At 36.3% G+C, this 19,326-nt stretch overlaps 1 protein-coding gene and 1 long non-coding RNA gene across 4 annotated transcripts in view; one reads left to right on the top strand and one right to left on the bottom strand.

Annotated features, from left to right (window-relative positions):
- LOC145965985 (uncharacterized) overlaps positions 1-8,183 on the top strand; it is a 232,990-nt gene extending 224,807 nt beyond the window's left edge. The window contains exon 4 of the long non-coding RNA XR_014436935.1: positions 7,963-8,183. This is a non-coding gene — a long non-coding RNA (uncharacterized LOC145965985). The remainder of the gene's footprint in view (positions 1-7,962) is intronic.
- The window catches only part of LOC145965983 (uncharacterized), a 57,281-nt gene that overhangs the window by 18,302 nt on the left and 19,653 nt on the right, over positions 1-19,326 (bottom strand). For 2 of the 3 annotated variants that reach the window (XR_014436932.1, XR_014436931.1), the window contains one exon: positions 10,186-10,671. The exons of the other annotated variant lie outside the window; for it this stretch is intronic. The gene's annotated coding sequence lies outside the window, so the exon portion shown is untranslated. Of the gene's footprint in view, positions 1-10,185; positions 10,672-19,326 lie in introns of those variants that run through there. 3 annotated transcript variants of the gene reach the window in all.

Raw genomic sequence — 19,326 nt, 5'->3', positions numbered from 1 at the left:
AAAATCCATCTTCTACTTTCGAGAGAGAATCTCGTAATCTAAAAGACCGAACTTTATTCTCGTGCGCGAGAATCTCAGTGTCGGTTTTATGCCGCCATTCCTCGACATGAGAAGAAAAAAACGATGGCTGAGGAGGACGATAAAGGCACGAAATGAGTCGTCATTCCAGGTCGCGGTTCGAATTTCCGGCACGTTATGTGCTGTCATAACCGGGATTTAAAAGACACAAGTAACGAACAAACGACACTCCTGAGGGGAGTGTGTGTGTGTGTGTGTGTGTGTGTGTGTATATATATAGTATGTATATAGTGTGTGTGTATATATAAAGCGCCGAGTTTATTTTCATTCGCGTTATTGCCTCGTCGACTTCGATGCGTCGATGCAGCCTCTCATTCTCCAGAGAATCATCGATATCCGGACATATACCGGATATCGGTGAATGAATTTACGATAGAGAGAGGCTCGTTTTGCGAGAAGAGAAACGATCGTTCCTAAGAACGAACTTTAATTAACTCACCACAAAGTACTGTTCAATTTTCATCTTATCTAAAAAATGCACGAAATATACGTAATTCGGAATAAAACGAATAAATTTTTTTCTAGAATGTAACTTTCTATAAATATAGAACAATTAATAATCTTATATACATAATTAAATTGATTAATATAAGAATAGAACATATAATATATTGCATTTTTAAAAAAAGCAGTTATATGTTGCAGATATATAATATTATACTTGTGTAAGGATAAAATTATCAATCGATTTCTCATTATTTTGTGAAAAATTTAATGAATATTTTAGAAGAATAAGTGCCTTTATATGAGATGTTTCATATTTTATCACAATATGCCAAGATAAATTATATGAAATATTTCACAAAATATTAATTTTTTTATGACCACTTTAACACTTGATATGCATCATGATCGAAAGAATCGCTAATATAGTATATAAAATAAATTATAATAACTTTATTTTAAAAAATAAAGATCATTTTGAAATTCCTTGATATACTTTAACAAAATAATTTCGATTAAATTATTTTACTTTCTCCTCGAAAATACTGTAAAAAGAAATATCGAATCTGATTGAATTTTTGATTCCATTAATTATAATTGAATATTCTATATATCAACCATTTTTTTTACTTTCGATACAGTACTATTTTTTATATTCACGACTGCACACGAACAGATAAAATAGAATTTCTATCGCGTTGCTCGACTCGTGATTAAATATATATATAATCGGGGGGGGATTATCATAATAGATTTATATAATTCTTTTTACAAAGCAAAACCTCATTTCAACTTTTGTAGCTAAAAAACCCAGCTAATTCGAATTACGCGTTAATAGTAACAATCTTTCTCTCGCGACGCGCAAAGCTTTGCCGAGCCAAATTTATATCGCACATCAAAGAACACATCGATACAAGATTCCTTTTTGTGTACCATATATTATACCATATGGCATTATGGTGTTTTTTACGAGATACGATGTTGATGTTTACGGGGAGGTTGCGTAACTAGTCGAGAACATTAAACCCGAAGAGAAGTTTCTTTTTTCTCACACAAGGTTGGTCGGAGAAGTGGAGGGGTAGGTCACGGCAAGATGAGATGAGATGAGATGAGATGAGACGAGACGTGTAAGGAGCTCGATGGCCGAGTGGTTGCTCGCATTCTTCTCGCGGCGACTCCGTTATATTAACGTCTTATATCCGACCCGACGGTTTTATCGATAATTAAACCAACTTTTCTGCGGCGCTTCCCCCAGACGCCTGCGGCACTTCGCCCGGACACGAGCGGACGACTGCAGGCATCTGACAGCGGCAAATAGGCTTTAACTTGTCTTTAAGGCTTCGTCACTTAAGCGAACACAACCGCCCGAGCGCGGGAATAAAAGTCCGCCAACTTTTTCATCCCGCCGCCTCGGCAGATTACGGACTTTGATAGAAGAGACGAAGCGCGCGTCGATAATGGCAGAGACGATGTTCGCTTTTCGTAGACACCAAGTAGACACGTCAAACACACTAAGCGTTAAGCAACGTCCTAAATCGAAAGATGAAAGGGTTAAACAAGGTGATAATTTCAGGTGTCCTCATAAATTTCTTAGATCTAGAAAATTCAAAATTTAGAATAAAAAGATCATTTAAATATTCCAAAGTATTAAAATATTCTTAAATTCAAAAATATCCCAGATAATTACTATATAATAATATACTCTGTAAAATTTAGTTGTATGAATTACAGTTAATAGTTTATTTATTTAAGCTCGACTATCGACAAATGCCATTAGCTTGTCCAAGGAATATGTGTCCAAGGAATATGTGTACCACTTGCATACTCATATTTAGAAAATTCAAACGATACTTTATTTCACAATTAATACTCTCTCCCGAAATTATTCTAATCAATTCCAGGGCGATATCCATCAACGAGAGATATCTAGATATATTACACGAGATGATAATTTTAGACAATAATTTCCACAAATTTCTTAAATCTAGAAAATTCAAGATTTAGAATAAAAAAAGACCAAATCTGAAGATTCAAAGTCTATAATTAAAATGTTCTTAAATTAAAATATATCCTAGATAATTATTATAACACATTCTATAAGATTTAGTTGTACAAATTAGAGTTAACAGTTGCAATGTAAATGTATACAAAATTAATAATATCAATAAACGTCGATAATAACAAAAAAATAGTCTAGCTTCATTTATGAGAGATCAGGTTAGCCCTTTACAAGCGGTGGTAACCTCGTAAGTTTCTTCATCGCATACAAACGCGGCTACTCCGAAACTATCCTGCGCGCTGCATAATGAGGACGCTTATGTCGGCGTGACTGCAAAATACACGTGTGCCTCAAGGTGTGCGGCGGGATTGCGCGAGATGCGGCCCCGCCAGTGCAACTTGGACGATAGCAGGCGAAGAAGAGGTTTAATCCTCCGAGTGCAGGACGAAACGTGGAGTTTCGGTTAACCCGCCTGGGTGAGATTTCGACGATTCAGCAGTTTTGTTCCCGACCATCCGGTCGGAATGGTTGGCGTTTGTAAACAATTATTGCGCTCCGCGGAAATCTGGCTTAAGAGTTTCGGATTAATCTCGTTGATATTGCATTGCATATTTGTTAATTTCTCACGGTGATTTACATTATTGCGTTGTGCTATATAAAGCGTTAAATGTGTTAGACAATGCTTAAATTATCATATATCCGGGTTGACTACGCTTATGCTTATTGTTAGTACTAACTTTATGGTTTCTAAGAAATAGTTAAATACTTTTTATATTCTCTCATAAATATACATGTATATGCTTTACATTCTCTTCACAAATGAAAAAATGTAGAAATTAATTAATTACTAAGAGATGCGCATATAATATGCATTTAAGCGTCAATCAGGAACCATCTATTATTATAAGTCTTTTCCATCTAAATGAATTCTCAAATATTTTATAAGAGCGCGAGAAAATTATACCGATCATAATCTGCGAACATTTCAATGCAAATAAATTTTACATATCTCAGAGAATGGCAGATTTTTTTATATATTCCCACATTAAAAAGATTATTCATATTTAAAAAATGCAAGTGCATAATTAATCTCCATCTCAATGGCTTTATTCAATACTTTTTGGCCGTCATCTAATATTAAGCTTACACGCAAATTGATCATTAATATAATCTTATTATCCGATTAAATTAGAATTTGATTGGAATGCGATTATTAAATACGTAACAGGAGATCGCTATCGCATTTTTCCATAATAACAGATTCATTCCCTAAATTCTTTTAAAAAGAGGATAATGTTATCGACCGATTATTTTAATCACGAATAATTTCATTATACATAATATTGCAAAAATTCTTTCAATATATCAATATACATAGTTATATCCTTTTCCCGGTGCGTGAACAAAGTCATCAGATTTTCATCGGCAAACACATTCGCTGCGCATAAATAAAAGTGTTGAAATAAAAGCTTTATTCGCGGAGAGCCTATCCAGGCGCATCTTCCTCTCGGCCACGAGGAATGGCAGTAATCCCCGGTAAAATGGCGGGTCGTAGAGACTCGTGCGATTAGCGTGCCAGTCCAGACCGGGCCGGGGGCAAGATGGCCTGATGGATAAACGAGAGGCTCGTTTGGACTTTTGACGACTTCGGCCGAGTCCTCCACGAGAGAGTTGCGTTGCAACTGCAGATCTTATCGCGCCCGTAGCTGCTGTGATCCTCGCATTAGCGGGCACCGATTTTATATGCGCCGTTCCGTTCCGTTCCGTTCCGTTCCGTTCCGTCCGCCATCGATCCGTCCGTGAACCAGCTCGATAATTATGCTAATTGCGCAACAACCAGCCGTCTTGGCGCAATGCCGGTCGAGGAACTCCCAGGCCGCGCGAGAACGCAACTCTCGGCTCACGTGAACCGTACACGTGAATAGTTGAGGTTCTCTGACCTGACTTTGATTACCGATTGCACTGTTTCTTTTTCATTGCACAAAAATTAATTCGTTCTAATATAGTACACTTAGAAAAAAAATTACTTCTTATTAAATGTGACATAAATGTTTTTGATTTTATAAATTAAATTTTGATTTTATTAAATGTACTCAGAAATTTGAAGAAATTATATGTATAAAATTTTAAAGTATCAAAAGAAAGGAGAGAATTGAAACTTTTAAGAGCATTAAAGTCTAATGATTCTAAGACTGAGAGATTTTAAAAGATCGCGAAAGGTCATATCAGCCGAGATTTTCTAAAAATTCCAACTGTCGCTTTAAGAAAAATAAGCTGCTCTTTGACCTTTCGCTGATAGAGCTTTTAAATATATTTGGCGCGTGGCAACGCGACTGTTTTGAATCGACTGCTTAAAGTAAATTGCAAACTTTAGCCAGATGTTGCCCCTAAATTAATACAAGCATTAACCTCGTTCATTGCTAATTCCCCCGTTGCTCCACTTCCGCTAAAATTACATCCTCTCATTCGATTAAGCAAACTCCAAAGTTATATCGAGTTAAAAATGTTGATTTACACTGGGGAACCGATTCAACGTTGGAATGCTCTTCTAACTTTACCGAGCTAAGCGGCTTTGTTCTGCATAAATTTCGGGAAATTGTTCAAACCCTCTCCCCCCAACGTATCATATAAAATTCGGTGATTCTGTTTCAACAGAACTATAAAACCATTACACCGATTCGATAATTTAATAATTGTTTTTTAATATTTAAAAAAATACTCTTTATTGCCGAAAAAATTCCCTCATTCCTTGTATCAGAACGATTATATGTATAATAATACGAAGGAATTAACGGCATGAAATTAACCCGTAAGCGCTTTCTCGTGTTGGATGAAACTAGTAACAACATTATCATAGTGTTATAACAAGCAGGATGCGATTAAAGTAATTATCCAACGTCTCGCATACTCCTAGATGAATTATTTCCAACATATACCATGAAGAGAACGTTGTAAAAGAAGATGAGAGAGAGGTGGTCGAGTTCAACACATTTATGAACCATCAACAGACTTCATTAGCCAAATTATACTTGTATTTGTCTTTCTAACTTTGGCTTAGAATTAATTGCACGCTATAATTATCGTTAATTATGGTTACTGCAGTTATAAGAGAGCAAACGATGTATTATCTTTTCATGTTATAAAAAAAGTTATAAAAAGTATTAAAAAACTAATACATATAAACAACACGAATTTAAAATATATAGGAAGTTTAAAATATTGTGTAATTTTTATACTCGATATGAATAAAAATAAACGTGAATGTAATATCGTTATTAAAAATCAAGATATTTAATAACACGAAAATTTTACGAAGCTCGTTTAATCGCCAGTGAGCTTGAAATTTAATTTAACATTAATTTCTCAATTAAATAACGAATTATCTTATCAATTTATAATTCGATAAATATTGGCAACTGATAATAAATCATATTATGCAAACATTCATCCAATCATTTGAATTTATAATATTCGTCGATGTGTATAATTCATGATAATATTCATTTATTTCCCCGCACAATATAATCGCAACATTCAACAAATGCGGGTCCCTTTCCGGTACGATGAGCGGAAATGTGCAGGAAACTACGAGGCTATTCGGAAGAAATTTATGTGCACATCTGCGGTTCGCGTACAGTCCTGTCGCGCATCAATTAATGCACGTGCAATTAAGATCAAGCGAGAAACATTCCTCTTTCCCCTCGCCATTCTACACCGCTGCAGATCCTCTGTAAAACACACGAGCCTAACCGGCCGTTAATCGAACGCTCCTCGCTGAGCAAAAGGAAAAGCTGCAATTATTCGCGTACGAGAACTCGAATCGGCCAGCCGCGAACGAGAAAGGAGAGAAAACCGAGAGGGTTGAGAGAGGAGAAAGAGGGTCAAAGGGAAGATTAAGAGTGGGTTTTCGCGCGATCAAGGAAATTCTTTTCGAGCAATCGAGAGAAGCGATTTAATATGGTGTTTAAAAGCAAAAGCGTTTAGAGATGCGATTGTTTAAATTTAAGCCTCGAGTAACGCGTTAAATAAATTGGTAAATGATTTGTCGAATAAAATTATATACTTTTTTTATTTTTGTGAATAAATGAAAATTAAAAATGTAAAGAATAAAAATTATAGAGTAAAAATTAAAATTCTAGACATCTAAAATCAATATTTAAGAAGTATTTTCTTTGTAAATTCGTATGTGTAAAACATCATTTCATTAACAACAACATGTTAATTATTATATGTGTCTCAAACTATCTTATAAAACATGAACAAAAATTTCGATCTAAAAGAAATTTTGATAAAGCAATCATTATTTTTGTAATTTTTAGCTATCTGATTTTTCCAGTAAAATCTTACTGCTATAATCAATAAAATACATAAGATAGAAAAAGCAAAGTGTTTCAGTCAGTTTTCACATTGATTCTGTTTAAGAGAATAATAATCCTTCCGTTCTATATATAATATATAATAAACTAATTATAAAATAATTTAATTCGCCACAGAATTCTTGCAAACACTTGCATGATTAAATATTAAATTATCAATAAAATATTAATCCATTACAAAATTTAAATTAAATTAAAATTCAAATTATTTTATTATCAATTTTTCCGTATTATATTTTATGAAACACTCCATATATTTTTGAAGAAAATGCACGACTTTCGCGCGAAAAAGAATGAGAATCGATTCTCACATATTCTAAATCCCGAAGGAATTGGATGGTCTATCTTCCGATTCCCAACATTTTCATTTCTCGAAGAGCTGTGAGGGAAAAATGAAAAAACGAGACTGTATATATAAAGATAAAAATAAAAACAACATAAATGAAAAACACATAAAGGAAAATAGACAGCGAGAAAATTCAAAGATACTTCGCGATATCTTCAACCGTTCCAAGGATAAAGAATTGCTCTCTCTCTCTCTCTCTCTCTCCCCCCCTCCCTTTCTCTCTCTTTCTCTGGACCAGCAGACTTACAAGATGACGAGCGATGCCCCGAGGATACGCGAGCGATGCGCCGGACACTTGGAAAGGACGACTTGGCAGGGAAGAAAGAAAGTCTTCTAAACCGTCTTTGTGCTAAAGTACTCCGCTCGCAACTTGTGCAACGAGCCGCTCTCCGGGAAAAACGGCAGACGTTTAACCCAGTTTTCCACGGGTGAAATTAACGTCTTACTTTAATGCCGAACTTTAAGTATTTCACCGCCGCGCGGTCGAGAGATATATGGGGCTGTCCGCTCCGCGAAATAGCTAACGATTCTTTTCATGAAGAATCTCGGACGCGCGAAGATTCGCTTCCAAGTGATAGAGACTTTACGCTAGACTTCTCTCTTTCCCTCTCGAAACAGTATATCGACATTTCTTTATTTCAAAAATTGATTTATCATTTTCCCTCTCTTTTTCTATTTGCTTCTTTCTTTTTTTCATTTTTTAAACCTTTTCTTCCTAGATACGATTCGACTTCTTCAGAGTTACCACGAAGGGACTTGAACGCATAGGTAGATGTTACCTGGCATAGGGCAACCAACAGAGAGCCTCGTAGTATTAAGTCATTACGTTCGAGCCCGGTCCTAATAATACCCTTCGAGCGCTGGATGAGTGAACGAAGCGAGCAAGGCCCCGTCCATCCATCCAGCCATCCGCCACGATCCTTCGCATCTTCTGCAGAGGTTCTCACAGTGATCAACAACCTTCATCGCGATCGGCCTCTTCGGGATACGAGTATGACCGTCGCCGACACTGTCACTCGCAGATTTAATACTTTGCTGTAAAGAGCGAGGTTACTTCGACCCTTGGGTGTACTTCGGATTAATGCTCTATTAACGATACGAAGGGAAGCAAAAATATCCTTCATAAGATGCGATTATTACCCGCAACAGATCGTATAATCTAATAATTCTAATCGACAAAGCAATCGCAACATTTAACTTTATAAGTTTGCTATATATAACTTACATAATTAATTTTTTTTTATATTAAAAAAATTGAATGTTTTACACAATAAAAAAATGTGCGACCGTATGTTAAAATTTTCTTGTGTTACCACATTTTAATATTATTTTAAGTATTTTTAACATAATCATTTTAAACAATCAACATGTCTCAAAGTGAGTTTAACATTCTAAGAAAAGTTAAAGTGAATCTTCAAATAATCTTGAACTTTGACATACAAAAATAATCAAATTTACTAAAATCAAATATTTCTATTACAAATAATTTAAATAATTACTATTATATGTTAATGTCCTCAACATTTCTTACGAGTTATTGTAACTATTTTTTCATGTAATTTTTAATTAATTTGTATTTTTATATTACACTTAAAGTCACAATAACAAAAATAAAGTATCGTGTCAATTATTTAACATTTTTAGTTTGTCAATAAGTAACATATAACGAATTATTTTAACTTAAAATTTAGAGTGGATTTTCTGAGACATGTGAAAAATATTATAATTAACATTTTATTTTTTACTGTGTAGTTTAAAAATATATTTTTATTTTCTGCTTAATTCGTTGTAAAAGAATCTGACAATCTTTGATCTGAAAATTACGTTAATCCGAAGATTCATTGCAATATATCTACTCTTGCAAAGTCGTTGAAAAATCCACTCTTTCTAGTTTTACGAGTTTCATACACACATCTATGCAATTTATATTATCGTGTATTTATACTTGTCTAAATCTCAGCCTGATATCGCTGTCAGTCTCGAGATATCGATGTAATAATATGATCACACAAACAGTCGGATTTTCCTGACAGTACATCGTAGTTAGACGGACAGTCGGTTACCCGATGCTAATATCGCTGAACCGAAGCGAGTCAATCCGATATGAATTTGCATATGTCGCACGAGACTTTCTACGGATTCCCGTAGCCGCCTGGCACGGATTGTCTGTATGTGAAACCCCGCATCAATAATCCTGTAATAAGATATTAATGCTGGCAATCGCGGTTAGTCTAGTACGTGACTTTACGGGCTGCTCTCGTGCATATCTCTTTTTCCTTCCCTTCCTTTCTTTTCTCTTTGCGCGAAGAAGGCTCGTTCGGGGAGGAGGAAGCGACACGTTTTGCGTCAGGCCTCCTCCTCCTCCGACGCAGAGGCGTATGTTTGTGCGTGCCAGGATCAAGACGTGGATAATAACTTCATATAGAGTGCCGGTGGTCCCTCATACATGCGGATACAACGCAGGCTCACGCCGATCAACTTGTACGAGAAAGTAGTAAAAGCAATCTCGACAATGCAGTTTGATATAAAAAAATTATCTGTTTCCAAATTCAAGAAAGAGAATAATTGCTTCACATAGTTTTTTATGTAAATAATTTTTATTTAAATATTTTATTTAAATATTTTATTTAAATAATATAATTTTGAGTTATAAAATTCTCTATCAAATTATAATTTTGAGAATATTAATTTTAAAAAACTATTTCTTAATCATTTACAAATAATAAACCTAGTTACTTGTTTACAAAAAACTTAATTTTCACAGTAAATTTTCACAGTAAATTTCTTTTAAGGATTCAAAAGTTTTGATAATAATTTTTATTTTAAATAAAATAAAATTTTTTCAACACATTACACGTTGCAATTATAAATTTAAAGCAATAATAAATTAAATTTAAAGCAATAATAAATTATTAATTTTTTCTTACAATGTTAATCTATTTTCTAAATTATGAGTTTGTTAACTCTTTTTAATGTTTCATTGAAAATTTAATCTTTTCAGTTCTGTTTTGGACTCTTGTCGGAAAAAATTGTAGTTTTATTTTAAGAAATATAGTGCAAAAAAAAGCAAAAAAAAATTATTATGCTTTTATCATAAAGATCTTAATCTTTTTATCGATTAAAGATAATTCTTTGTACGAGATCGCGATATTTCTGCATCTGAAATTGTCTCTTTTGATACACCCTGTAACTGCATACAGGGCCGAGCACGCAGCGATCGTGTAATAAGATATTACAAGAGCAAACCCGCAAAGGCCCGTCGGGCATAACCGGGGAACAAGGCTGGTGGTCCGCACCGATTCCGCCGAGCGCGGCCAGAGAACAACCTTGTCGTGTGTCATCATCGATGTACCCCGTTCAAGTGTGTCTCCCTTCACGCCCTCATATAGAAGAAAGCCTCTTCCTCCCTTCATCTCTCCTCCTTGTTCCTGCGAATTTAATTACGTTACTCATTGCGCGAAAGTATTCGTCGTGGAATTTATGCAAATTCATGTTAATCAAAGTTAATTAATATCAAGTTCTTTAGCGGTTATAAAATTATAATTTACAATGCATGGGATGAAGCACGAGGAGCGCGATATTCGTTTTTAATCGATTTTTTTTATCAAATATGACTAGAAATATTTATTACTTTTATTCGTAGCATTTTAGCTTTTAACTTTATTCGATATTTAAGCGTATTAAATTTCTGCTACATTAAAATTGTAATTAATTATACGATATGTATCCCTAAAATATAAAAATAAGATAAATCGCGAATAATCGCTAAGAATCTAATACCATAAGAGTAAGATATATAATACAATGTGAACAAATATTCACGCAAGACATCTTTGGCGAAACGATAATTACACAGATGCCGGACGCGAAGAAAATAAGATGATAGAGATAGGAAAATAAAACGAGGTACAAAGTATAGGTTGCTTAGCGTGATGAAAAGTGACGTAAAATTTCGACGCCGGCCGGATGCGCTGCTCATAAATCTCGCGTAGCTTCCGCGCAATCGATACCGGCCCGGTTTCTCGGTCAAAGCTCGTTAGCGATTCTCCGCGGTGGAGTTGCTCTAATTGGAGATCCCTCGTCGGAGATCGTCCCACCCTGTAAAGAAGCGCGTGTACATACAACGCGTTCGAGTTAAAGCGGTTATTATTCGAGTCGATGGGACCCTCGATCGACGCCGGTGCCCGTCGCCGGTCGTGGAATCCATCGCAAACTCGACGCATTCGTTTTTGCCCCGACGGTTCATTAGCTTGGAACCGACCAGTCTACTTCGACTACTGACAACTTTGTGGAGCGCAGCTTACCTTCCTTATACACCTATCGCTTTTACGAATCGAAGCTTCCAAAATAAGTTAAAATAAGTTTCGATATAAACTCATCCCTCTCGTTCTTGATAATAAATATTATACATATATATGTTCCAATAAAATGTTGCTTCTAAAGTATTTTCGGATAATTGTTTAATGAATTGTCACGCATATGCATATGTTCAAAGCATCTTCGCCAGTATCTTTTAATTTACTTTTAATTATTACGCAACTTCTTAACATCATTCATAATCTCTAACCCTTAATGTATATTTATTCACAATAAGATAATAAATATTTAGTTTACATAATTAAAGGTAATCATTAGTAACAAGAATCAACCAGCAATCACGTTAGGAGAAACAAATCGAATCTCCTAGTAAATAAAGAGTCGAGATCAGTGTCAAGATGATCGGAAATGAGACTCATCCCGGTGCCGCTTTGATGGTCACGGAATGGACATCAACGGATGCTAGTCTAGTTAGTCTAGGGGGCTGCTTAATAGCCGTGTTAACCACTCGAGGATCCTCACTTACGTCGGATCCCATTTGTCAGTCTTAACGCGCGTTCTCGCGAGCCGCGACCAGTCCTTCCCAGTGGAACTCGTCCATCGCGCCGGACACGACGATGGGTCTATGACGCGGAAAGATCACCCATTTCTCTGGAGCGTCCCAGTCGAGGGGGACCGCGCATCGCTCGGCGCTCTATGGTTAGAACTTCTAATTAAAGACTCAATGCCGAGGAAATATCGATTGGATCTCTCTCGAAACGAGCGGTCGCTGAAACAATAGCGCCGAAACGCGGCGCCGATCTCGTCTAGGCGGTTAATGACTATCATCGAGACACCTATTTCTCCTACAGGCGACGTAATTCCCAAGCGTTTTTTTCCAGAGCCGTAAAAATGAGAAAAAATAATTTCTGGATTAGAAATCAAAATAAAGATCGTTTTAAAAATTTTTCTTTGGCGAAATTTATCGTTCTTGGTCATCGAAAGCTAATTAATGTGAGTATAAAAAATCTATTATCTCACAGGAAAATAATTATTATTTGAGGCTGATTTATATATCATTTAAATTGCGATATATCAAACCTTCTTAAAAAACTATACAATTAGCTGAATTTGCTCCCAATTTACAGATGTATAAATAAATGTTAAATGCGATAATTAATTAGATTTATAAAATCGATTATCTCACAGGAAAATAATTATTATCTGAGAGAAGTGGCCTTATAATATTTATATAAATTACGATCATGATATATCAAACTTCCTTAGAAAAATCATATGCTCAATTAAATGTGTTTTGAATTTATGGAATATCAGTAAATATGATAATTCGTAACTTTATGTCTATTATCTCAATAAAAAAATAATTATTATGTGAAACTCTCTCTCTGATATTATTTAAATTACAATCAGGATATATCAAACTTATATTATATAAAATTTTTATATTATAATATTTAAATTACAATAAATCACAATATATCGAACCTCTTTAGAAAGATCTATATAATTAACTGACTTTGCTCCGAATTTACGGATATAGGATAATTCGCAGCTTTATAGATCAGATCGCGATATTCCGGGGAATCCCGCGGTAAAAGCTTTTACCTAACGAGAAGACAAAAGTTGGCACGATCACGTGCGGATTACGACAAGGAGAGATGAAACGGAGCCCGAACTCGGAGAGATCTCGTATCCTCGCTCTCTACCAATTTTCTCCCGGTCGCTTAAAGCTCCGCGATGCTTACCGCGAAATTGGTAGGCCATAATAAACCCGGATCTGATTATCCCCGGGATTGCTTGATTTGCATCCAGCCGCGGTGTTCAGCCCAGGACGACGACGACGACGATGTCCTGGCGCGCGTCGAGCCGAGCCGAGTCGTTTCTCTTCCCGAGGCGCGTTGCGACGAGATTGAGGAGCACGCGAGGGTTTCATGCATGTCATCAAGTGCCTCGCATATTCCAGACAGACGGATGCGAGGAGCTCGCTTTGAACGTTGATGGAACAGCGACGACAATGGGAGCCCTGGTTCGTTCGCCGATTCATAGTAGAATCGCGAGCTACTTCCGCTTCGTAATCCGACTAACTAATCAACGTACGGCTATATGTCGAGGCGGCATTCGCTCCGATTTTCGAGAGAGATATCCCAAATTATAGACTGCCTCAATTTTATTATTAATTACGTGCGAATATCCTCGAGAACCATCTAAAATATATAATTATTTTTATCTAATCTTGAATCAACTTTTGATTCCCAAAAATATGACAAGTGAAGTCTTCAATCGCAGGTGTATTTTATATTGAAAATTAATGTGTTCTAACAAGAAACAAATGTCAGAAGCACGAACGTAAGAATTAGTGAATTTATGCACGACTCGGAGAGACGACTTACTAAAATAAATGAATTAAATGTAAACCTATTTCGTGCCCGATGAAGATAACAAAATATTAACACGGCAAACATTTGATATTAGCTGAACGTGTGCTTTACACATTTAATATTCCTCTCACCATTCAAACTTGTAATCATAACAGTAATTTTATATAGAGATGCCTATGTAAACTTTTTCACGGGAGCTTTAAATACAGCGGGAAGAGTATTTAATGTTGGAGGAAAAGCGGATCATGGTCACAAGAGTTTCGAGTTAATTAATTAAATTTAATTACCGAGCGAGTGATATCCTGGAATATAACTCCGGTATCTCCTCCTTCCACCGCGCATGTAATGTTCACATGCACGAGACGCGTATAATGTGAAACACGAAAAGAGAGAGAGAGAGAGAGAGAGAGAGAGAGAGAGAGAGATTTAGGACCGCTCTTCATAAATTTAACGGCGCACTCCCTTCCATAACTAAAGCAAATAAATATTGCATAACCCGCGACGATCCGTTAAAAGAAAAAGGGCTAATCGCGATATGATCTTCATTACACGGTCAACGTAATCTCCGTTAAATAATCCTCTCACGCTTCGAGGGAGCTTTTAAGCGCGGGCGGCAAAAAAATTCCGTCGGACGAGTCGGTAATCCCAGGGTAAGTCCGCAAGATCCTCCGCCACGGATCCCAGAACCTTCGCGGATTTTAGCGCGGCGATTAACGGATCCCTCGGAAGAATCCTCGGAACGAATACCGTTACTTGGATGATGAGATTCCGATTCGACGATGATTCGTCGTCGGAGGGGCTGCTAAATTAAACGTCGTCAACCGTGATCTTGTAAACAGACAGTTTCCCTGCCGAGGGAGATTCACGACCTTTAATGGCTTGACGATTCGTGCGACTTGACTTGGTGAATTAACATCGACTACCGGCGTTTCGACGATGTCGCAAGTGGATATATCCCGACCCTTCGACACGCGACTCCATCGCAAAGACGTCCGGAAGGTCGATTGTTTGTTTAGCTTTCCTTTCTGTCTCCACCGGGTTCAATCTCTGCCGGCAGACAGTTTATACCGAGTGGCTCTATCTGACACGAGCGCCGTCGTGTTTCGAGAAAGACGTCGTCGTGAAGGGGCTTTTAACTCGCGTAATCGAAACGCATTCCGCGACTTCAATCCTTTAAAGTGGAAGCTTCATTTCGCGACTACCGATTAACGCGTAGATATTCTTGAAAATTTTACATTCTCGAAAACTTCAAAAATACGAATCTTAGTAGAATACAAACTAAATTTCTCAAATCCTCTCGCATTCAAATTCAAAAACCTTGAATAAGTAAAGTAATTAAATTTTCAAATTCTTTTAAAGCTCAAAATGTGTCTCAGATTTAACGAATAAAATATAAAAAAATAATTGCGTCGGCTTCTTCGTATTTCTTATTTTCTGATTTTAGTATAGAAATTTTTGCATTTATAGGTCCTCGAAATTTTGAATTCTTAAAACAATTTAAAATTTGTATGGTAATTTCCGCTAGGATATTTGTCGGTGCACTCAGCAAAGCGAAACTTGATGTAATGATGTAACGGGGAATCCCCCGTGATATAGGTTCTCCTCGATATTCGGGCGCATGATGAGCGATCATGGCAACAGGCGTCTGCCGATGGCTGCCCAACGCGGCAAGTTTCTACTTCATCTATCGCATTATGTCAGTTCTATACGCGTACCATGATTAATCGCGAATACGGGTACTAGCAGTTCATTAGCGTAATTATTTCTTCCTCGTTACATCGTTATACGTAAATCGAATCTACGTAAAGTGATCGCTCGTTTTGTGCAAATTATTGTGCGTAATTATGATTATTATATGTACGTGTAAAAACAGTAAAAAGATTAACATTCTAATAAAAATAAATAAACGAGATTATCTTTAGTCATAAAAAAGATTCTTTTATCATTTTATCACTTTTGATTATTTTATTCACTTTTTTGATTATTAATCTGGAGTGCAATAGATATCAAAATGTTTGATAGCTGTAAAACGATGTGCAAATAAGTCACTGTAATGTTTCATAAAAATTTTATTTGTTTAGCTGTTTTATTTTATTATTAATTTCATTAAAATTCAAATCTTTAATATAAATTTAGCTGCTACATTATATTGAAATTATTACTACCTCGTTTGAAAAAAAATTATTACCGTTTTCCCCAATCTGAAAACAAACCTCAGAGCATTACAATTCGCAATATTGCTAAGATAGTTCTCGTAATTGTGTTTCGATAAATAACTCAAACGAATAAATATAAATCGGAGTGCTTGAGAGAGAAAGACAGAGGGAGAGAGCTTTCTGTAAAGCCGCGGAAGAAAAGCCAAGGAGAGACAAGGGATGAGAAGAGACGAAGCGGTAGAGGATAGCGGGAGAAATGTAAATGGGTACGTGAATATCTGTCAGTAGTAGAGTCGCGGAATGCAAATTCCGAGGAGACAGAGAAAGAAAGAGAGAGAGAGAGAGAGACAGAGACAGAGAGGGAGAGAGAGAAGAAGAGGCTTGAAAGCTAAACGATATTGCCGACTGCATTGCAGTGGCCGGTTGAACTGATGATCGATATAGTATACGGAAGACGTCAACCCGATTTCCGTAACGAATATATACGGAATCTTCGGGGCACATAAAGCAATTTTCACGTAATTGACCCAGTTTCGTGTGCTGCTCGGAACATCCACTTGAACACGTCTTCATCGAAGAATTAACGAAAACGGGAACGACCCGTTTCTTTCTCGCGACATCGCGCGACCTCGTCGCATTCACTTTTATCGCCATGATAATTCATGAAATAATCATGTAGTGATGTGAGCGCATTTGCAGATTATTGCAAAAATACTCACTTAGAAATAGTTTCATTTAAATAAAATAGTATCTGATACAAATTTATCTGTGTCTTGATCTTAGTAAAGTGCAAACACAAGGAAATATTTATTTAATAAAATTAAAATAATAATAATAATTGGAACAGAGTGAAATGCAATGGATGAAATTATACATGCCTGCGAAATTTGAACTTTTGTCAGTTACAAAAAGCAGAGTAGGTGAATCTAATGGATTTTGTGACACTGAAAACGAATCTGGCCGCAGAATTTCCCCAGCACGCCAGGTTTTTGAGTAATTTGTAGTTGAATGGCCCAAAAATCGCTATTTTGGCCAACTTCATGAATTTATTGTGGGAAAACCAAATTTTTTGAAATATTTCTGCCAATGGCATTGTATAGTACTCACTTTCACCTTTCAAATCCACTTTCGATTACCGCCGCACGATTTTTTTTCGCTCAGATATACAAGTTATAAGATCGGCCATGCACAGGGATTCAATAAGCCATTCTAAATCCACCGTGCCACCTCTCTATCTCACTACGAATCAAAATTAGGGTAAAAACATACATTTTTAAATACCTTCTGTCACCTTTTGAAATTAAAAATGGCGCATCCAATATGGCGGATAGAATCACAATAAAAAGGCATAAAATTTAGGAAAATTTATCAAAATGTATAACAACTGTATTAGATATTTCTTTACGATACTTTTTTGGGCAACCGAACCTGACATATGTCAGTCTTTTGAAATTTCAAAATGATGGATCTACCATATTGATGTCTATGAAAATTTTCTTTAACGTAAATTTTCTTATAACTTCATATTTATATATCTCAGCGAAAAAAAATCGTGCGGCGGTAATCGAAAGTGGATTTGAAAGGTGAAAGTGAGTACTATGCGATGCCATTGGTAGAAATATTTCAAAAAATTTGGTTTCCCCACAAAAAATTCATGAAATTGGCCAAAAAAGCGATTTTTGGGTCATTCAACTACAAATTACTGAAAAACCTGACGTGCTGGGGAAATTCTGCGGCCAGATTCGTTTTCAGCGTCACTAAATCTATCAGATTCACCTACTCTGCTTTTTGTAACTGAACCTCGCAGGCCTGTGTTATTAATTAAATTAATATATTTAAAAATTATATAGAAGAATTTAGTATGCAATTTTCTGAAACTAAAAGAAGAAAATCACCATTCTCATCGATAAATATCTCACGCTTGAAAAGGATGCTTAGATGAACCGATTTTTACGACATCGTTAAAGCGACGAAAAAAGCGGCGAGCACAGATCGTCGGCGTGAATAAAGCATCACGCTGCGGAGAGTGCACTGCGCCACTCGGGCCAATAATCTTCTCTATTATGCATAGCTAGTCTATAAAATCGAAGTATCCGCATCGTGGAAGCTTTTAGCCGCGTTTGGCGTAAGGTAAAGACGAGATAAAGACGAGCTTAAAAACATCCATACTTGGTCGTGCAATTCCCTCTTCTCTCCCTCTCTTCCCTCGCTCTTGTTGTAAGGGCGATCCTTTTATCGGGCATTAAAAAAACGGTCCCTAATTAAGGGTGCTAAAAGTTTAGCGCACTTCCGAGATAAACGCGCTTATTTAAAGGAACGATACGGAATCCATTGCGTCCGCGTTCGCCTTATTTATTTCGAAACTCCACGAATGTACAATGATTCCGGCGAAAAGAAAGTTTCACGCTTTCTCATGCGCAAAATGAAATTTTAACAAAGAGCTGCGTCACGTAAAATATTATTTATACTACTTACTCGCGCGCGATGAGTTCAACACTCGCTCAAATTTTCTATTTATTTAAATGTTAGCAAAAATGTAAATTGCCTATGACAATTCCTTCGATCATCTCTCGAACTTAATAATTAAAATTAAATATCTAAAATAATATAAAATAAATTAAAATGAGACTCAGCTCCATTCATTCTATGATGCTTCCATTTATTGCTAAAATTATTCGGGAGATTCCATCATCAGGGATGTTTCTATGATCTTGAAACTACCACAAGTGCAAATTAAGTATATACATATCGACCCCTCTTTCTCTTGTCAAGCATTAACCCTTCGCGCGCGAAATTTGCGGTATTGTGGGGGTGTCCCGTGCGAACGGTATGTCGGGAATTCGCTCGACGCGATCCGCAGGGGTTACGGATATTTTCATGCAAATGTGGATATCTCTTTTTTTGCGCCGCCAACGTGGAACAATAGCGGCCGAATTCGTTCTCGCCGGAATCGCGCGTCGAAATTGTCGGGATTAATGCGAAAGCGCCCCATCGCCCGCGAGTATAAACACTTCCTGAAAAGGGGACGACAAGGGGGCATTGATTCCTTCACTATAGAGGATTTCGGTGTAATTTCACCAGTTAACAAGATCGTGCACTTTGCCCATTGATCTGCAAACGTTTAATGGCAACAATACCTATTAATTGATCCGCAAAGTATAATTTGTATAGCTGAACTATCTATGCTTTAAAATATAATATATAAAATTCTCTATGCTTTAGAGTATATGTA

The sequence above is a fragment of the Camponotus vicinus genome, unplaced genomic scaffold, assembly GCF_025532165.1.
Source record: "Camponotus vicinus isolate PSW18456_S1 unplaced genomic scaffold, iyCamVici1.0 SCAF_2, whole genome shotgun sequence".
Classification (NCBI taxonomy): domain Eukaryota; kingdom Metazoa; phylum Arthropoda; class Insecta; order Hymenoptera; family Formicidae; genus Camponotus; species Camponotus vicinus.
The sequence above is the reverse complement of the archived record's forward strand: the minus strand, read 5'-3'. Positions and strand labels throughout refer to the sequence as shown.